The following is a 5,875-nucleotide window of genomic DNA, read 5'->3' on the forward strand; positions in this document are numbered from 1 at the left end:
ACTTGAGCTCAGATATAGAAGCATCAAACTGTTCAGCACTTTTGTGAAACCCAGAAAAGTCTGACTAGAACACACAGTATTAAACAGTCAGTGTGCCAACAGAATTGGGATACAGGATGGAGGAGGAAGAGAGAGGAAGCAGTGGAAAGAGACTGCAGAGGTAGATGAGAGCCAGACTGGGAAAATCCTTAGAAGGCAAGCCAAGGAATAAGAACAGCACTGTAAAAACCCTTATGAAGTGTCCTAAGGAGTGTGGACTTGATTCTGCAGGCCCCAGATAGCCTTCTTAAGAAGGTGTGGTGATAGTAGAGGATGGAAGCAGAAAGACTAATTAAGAGATGATGGATCACACAAAGCTAGAGAGGAAAAGCACAATGTGGATTGATGAATGGTGGCATCTTGTTTGGGGGAGAGTTAATGATGGAGGCATATTTAAGAGATATTTGCATGATAGACTTACAGGGCTAAGATGACTGATTGGATGTGGTGCCTGAGAAAGGGAGAGGCATGCACAAAGATGACTGTGGGGTTTCTAATTCTGGCATCTTGCTGTGTAATAATAACATTCAAAACAGAAATTCATGAGGAATAGCAGATTTGTAGAGGGTTGTAGAGGATTTGCTTGGGGACAAGATGAATGTGAGGTACCTGGGTTGGGGGGACATCAGGTAGAGGTGCTGAGACAGAATTGGAAACATGAGACTAACTGGAGTTCAGGAGATAAATTCAGGAGATGATTTTTGTTTGGGTGGGGGAGGGACGGAGTTTTGCTCTTATCACCCAGGCTAGAGTACAATGGCGTGATCTTGGCTCACTGCAACCTCCGCCTCCCGGGTTCAAGCGATTCTCTTGCCTCAGCCTCCCAAGTAGCTGGGATTACAGGCGGACACCACCGTGCCTGGCTAAGTTTTGTATTTTTAGTAGAAACAGGGTTTCACCATGTTGGCCAGGCTGGTCTCGAACTCGTGACCTCAGGTGATCCATCTGCCTCGGCCTCCCAAAATGCTGAGATTACAGGCATAAGCCACCATGCCCAGCCTGGAGATGATATTTAAGAGTGAATAATGTAAACTTGTTGGGAGAAGCCATGGGAATTGAAAATCTCAGGTGGTTGAGTACAAGAAGAGGGCGCCCAGCATGGAACCTTGGATTCCCAATATTTTAGGTTAGGTGGAGGCTATGAAGAGGATTAAGGAGAAAGAAATGAAGCCATGTTTAAGTACGGAAGATGGTGAGAAACTCCTCTCACAGCACAACTTGTATACTCACGGGAGATGGAGTGGTATACAGTGATATCCTAACAATCTCTCTAGAGTAATCCTTGCCCCACTTTGACCAGAGCTTGGAAGCTTGTCCAGTCTTCACATTAGAAAGTCAACATTTTAAGAATATGAAGAAGCAAGAGTGTTATAAAAGATGCCTGACCTACACTATGTAATTAATTTTCCTTTTTGTTAAGAAAATGTTGAAATTAACAAACGTGGCTGGGGGCAGTGGCACACGCCTGTAATCCCAGCACTTTGGGAAGGTAAAGCAGGAGGATCGCTTGAGCCCAGGAGTTCAAGACCAGCCTGGGCAACATAGTGAGACCCCCATCTCTACAAAAATAAACAAAATTAGCCGGGTGTGGTGGCACATGCCTGTGGTCCCAGCTACTTGGGAGGCTGAGGTGGGAGGATTGCTTGAGCCCCCGAGATTGGGGCTGCAGTGAGCTATGATTGCCGCCACTGCACTCCAGTCTGGGAGTCAGAATGAGTACCCATCTCTAATATATATATCTATATACCCTAAAACTAAGTTCTATTACAATTTGTGTTTTCCTTCTCATAAAATAAATTATACATATTATCACAAGGAAGAAAAATGTGTAAAATTAGAAAAAATTCCCATGAGAAGCCACTCTTTGCCCAGAAAATATGTTTATTTATTGATTTATGTTTTTATTAGAAAACTCAAAAGGACCTGGTAAGTGTCCTGCCACTGGATTTCAACAGGAAATCACCATTTCTGCCCTCTGGGAGATAGTAAAATGATGGGAATACCTCCTCGTTTGAAGAGGTCAGGAAGTGTGGTAGATGCTGTCCAGATTCCCTTCTGGAATGAAGGAAGTATTCTCCAGCTGCTGGGAGCGGTGCCCACAGAAAACCCTCAGCTGTCAGCAACTTCAGTGATTGCCTTGGCTAAAAAGAGCGGCCTCACCCAAAGTTGCATCCTTCTAGGGGTCAGCCTGCATCTAATAGCTGAAAAACAGGGGGCCCAGCCCTCTCCCCTCAACGAGAGACAACTCCGAATAACAACCTCAACTTCAAAGATCACCATGTGGTAGACCAAGAGAGACAATGTTGGGCTTGTGCTGCCCCCTGACTTCCCCCTCTGCCCAATCCTATATCCTTCCCTTCCCTTCAATAGATGTTGATCCCAAGGGCCCTCTCTAATAAATCTCCTGGGTACAGAGTTTGAAAGCAGCCTGGCCAACATGGTGAAACCCCATCTCTACTGAAAATACAAAAATTAGCCAGGTGTGGTGGTGGGTACCTGTTATCCCAGCTACTTGGGAGGCTGAGGCAGGAGAATCGCTTGAGCCTGGGAGGCAGAGGTTGCAGTGAGTAGAGATCGTGCCATTCCACTCCAGCCCGGGTGACAGAGCGAGACTCCATTTCAAAAAAACAAAACAAAAAAATCTCCTGGGTGCTAATCTTCATCTCAGAGTCTGCCTCCCAGAGAACTCAACCTATAATGTGGGTGAAATCACAGAGCTTGGACAAGGCTTGCAGGCAAACCCTATATCCACCTTTTCATCCATTAGAGCTCAGAAGCTCAAGGCAGCTTGGGCATTGGAAGTAGAGCCATGATTACCTGGGGTTTATTTTATTTTATTTTAAAATTTATCTTCAGTAAATTTCATTCTTTTTGGTGTATAGTTCTATGAATTTTGACAAACTCACCAAGCCATGTAACTACTACCACAGTCAACATGCAGAAGAATTCTAATTCCCCCCAAAGAACTACCTAATGCTGTCCCATTATGGTTGATTCCTCTACTCTGTGCTTAATCCCTGGAAAGAACTAATCTGTTCTCTGTCAATATACTTATGCATATTCCAGAATGTCGTATAAATGGGATAATACAGAATGTAGACTTTTGAGCCAGCTTCTTTCTCAGAGAATAAAGTATTTGAGATTCAGCCACGTCATTGTCTGTATCAATAGTCTGTTCCTTTTTATTGCTGAGTAGCATTCCATTGTATGGTTGATCACAATTTGTTTCTCCATTCACCAGTTGCTTCCAATTTTTAGCAATTATGACTAAAGCTGCTATCAACATTTGCATATAGGATTTTGTGTGAACATAAGTTTTCATTTCTTTTAAGGAAATATGTAGGCATGGAATTCGTGGAACATGTGGTAAGTATATTTTTAACTTTATTTTAAAAACCTGCCAAACTGTTTTTCCAAAGTGGCTGAACCATTTTTGCATTCCCACTAGCAATGTATGAATGTTCCAGTTGTTCTACAGCCTGGCCAGCATTGGTATTACCAGTTTTTTTAAGCCATTGCAATAGGTGCATCAGTAGTATTTCATTGTGGCTTTAATTTGCATTTTACTGTTGATGTTGAGCAACTTGTTCCTTTCCTTATAGACATCTGCATATCTTCTTTGGTGAAAAGGCTGTTCAAATATTTTGCCCATTTTTTGTGTGTGTTTATCACAAAACTAACTTTATTATATTTTTCCCAGTTAGATTTATTTGCTAAATGTCTTCACTGCCCCAGTGACTTCTGGTTCTTATTTTCTTGGCACACACAATGTCCTCAGCCTTTTTTTTTTTTTTGAGACGGAGTCTTGCTCTGTTGCCCAGGCTGGAGTGCGGTGGCGTGATCTTGGCTCACTGCAAGCTCCGCCTCCCGGGTTCACGCCATTCTCCTGCCTCAGCCTCCCAAGTAACTGGGACTACAGGTACCCGCCACCACGCCCAGCTAATTTTTTGTATTTTTAGTAGAGACGCGGTTTCACCATGTTAGCCAGGATGGTCTCGATCTCCTGACCTCGTGATCCGCCCGCCTCAGCCTCCCAAAGTGCTGGGATTACAGGCATGAGCCACTGCACCCAGCCCTCAGTCTTCTTTGGATTTTCTGCACGCCTCTTGACATTCCACGTTACTCTGTGCAGATTCACTCTCCAAAGTGCTCGCTGCAGACTGGCTTTTCATCTTTCTTGATCTCAAACACATGGAGTCTGAATTTCCTGCTTCTCTTTTCCCTTCCTGATTCTACATGAGAACCCCCCGCTACTCTTCTGCCCTCTGCTCTCCTCTGCCACTTTAGGCTGGGAGCTCTTATTCTTTCTAACAGACCTCAAGCACCTTTTGTTTTCACTGACGTTGCCCCTAGGTATAGGTTTCTGGGCTCCATCATCTGGATTTTGAATGTCCATGTCTTGAGAGGTCTTCATGGGCTTCTTTTCATTTCAGTTTATTGGAATTCTTTCTGCTAATACAATTACCTCAGTTATTTTCTGTTCTACATCAGTCTTATTTTGGCGTCTGGAGGGCAGGGACATTCCCTTATTTTCAGGGACTGAGTTTTGTAATTCGTATTACTCTTTGTTGGTTTTCATGTTATTGCTGTTCAGATCTTCTGCAGGTTCAATTCTTTTTGCAGAAGTCCTCAGACTTCTCTTCCTGATGAGCAAGGGTGATTTGCCTCTCACCCTGGGAGCAACCCTCTGCTTCTTGCTGCCTGGCAGCTCCTCTATGATTTCCTCTGGTGCAGGCATGCAGTGCGGCCTCTTGGTTCCTATGACACTTCCATCTTTTCCATATCCCCTCTTGAAGGGCAGTGGGGACAGGGAGGTGTTGCTTTTGCTTTGTGATTTTACAGGGTCTCTGGTGCCTACCAGGTCTCCCACGGGTTCTACTTTAGGGGCCTGAAGAACTCTTCTGGATATTTTTAGAGGTTTTCCACTGTCAGGTGCTGGCTTTGGAGTGCTTGTAAAGCTATCAGCACCATTTGCCAGTTCCTCAGTGTGGCCTGGTGTTTGCGAGAGCTCTTGGAAGCTGGCCAGATCTTCCAGGGGTTGGGCCTTTTCCTTAGGCACTCTTGGCCATCTCCTGCTGCCAGTTACATTTTCTGGGTTCAGCTTCTGCTTTGGGGGTTGCTTAAATGCTTTCATGCCTTTGCCCTCACCTGCTGATTCTTTGTTGGTGTGCGTGGTCTCCCCTGATGTTTGTGTGAGCATGCCAACTGCTAACAGCTCTTCTTTCACTTCTACTTTCTGGCCACAAGCCCTGGGCCATCTCTTTGAGCTTGTTGCAGTGTCTACTAGTTCTGGTGGTGATTTGTAGGGTATTTTGGTGGTTTTGTCATGAGTCATTGATTCTTCAGTATAACCTAGTACTGGGTCTTTGAAGCCGGCCAGGTCTTCTAGGGCTTGGGCCTTTTCCCTGGGTGCTCTTGGCCATCTCCTGCTGCCAGTTACACTTGCTGCTGGAGCCAGTGTCTGCTTTGCAGATTCCTTATATGCTTTGATGCCTTTATCTTCACCTACTGGTTCTTTGTCTGCTTCCACAGTTTCTTGCCCATTTTTATATTGGATTGTTTGTTTCCTTATTGTTTCAAGAGCTCGTTGTATATTCTGGATACAAGTCCTTTGTTAGATATGTTATTTATAAATATTTTCTCCCAGTATATTGTATTTTCATCCTCTTAACATCTTTTGTTGAGCAACGGCTCATAATTTTCATGAAGTCCAACTTATCAAATTTTTCTGTTACGGATAGTGCTTTTGGTGTCATATCTAAGAATTATTGGCCTAACTCCAGAAAACAAAGACTTTCTTCTGTGTTTTCTTCTAAAAGTTATACATCTTACATTT

General features: G+C 44.0%; 1 pseudogene; it reads right to left on the reverse strand.

Annotated features, from left to right (window-relative positions):
* Positions 1 to 3,752: 3,752 nt before the first annotated feature.
* Positions 3,753 to 5,374, reverse strand: LOC105541676 (annotated as a pseudogene).
* Positions 5,375 to 5,875: the final 501 nt, after the last annotated feature.

Source organism: Mandrillus leucophaeus, unplaced genomic scaffold (genome assembly GCF_000951045.1).
Source record: "Mandrillus leucophaeus isolate KB7577 unplaced genomic scaffold, Mleu.le_1.0 Scaffold243, whole genome shotgun sequence".
Lineage (NCBI taxonomy): Eukaryota > Metazoa > Chordata > Mammalia > Primates > Cercopithecidae > Mandrillus > Mandrillus leucophaeus.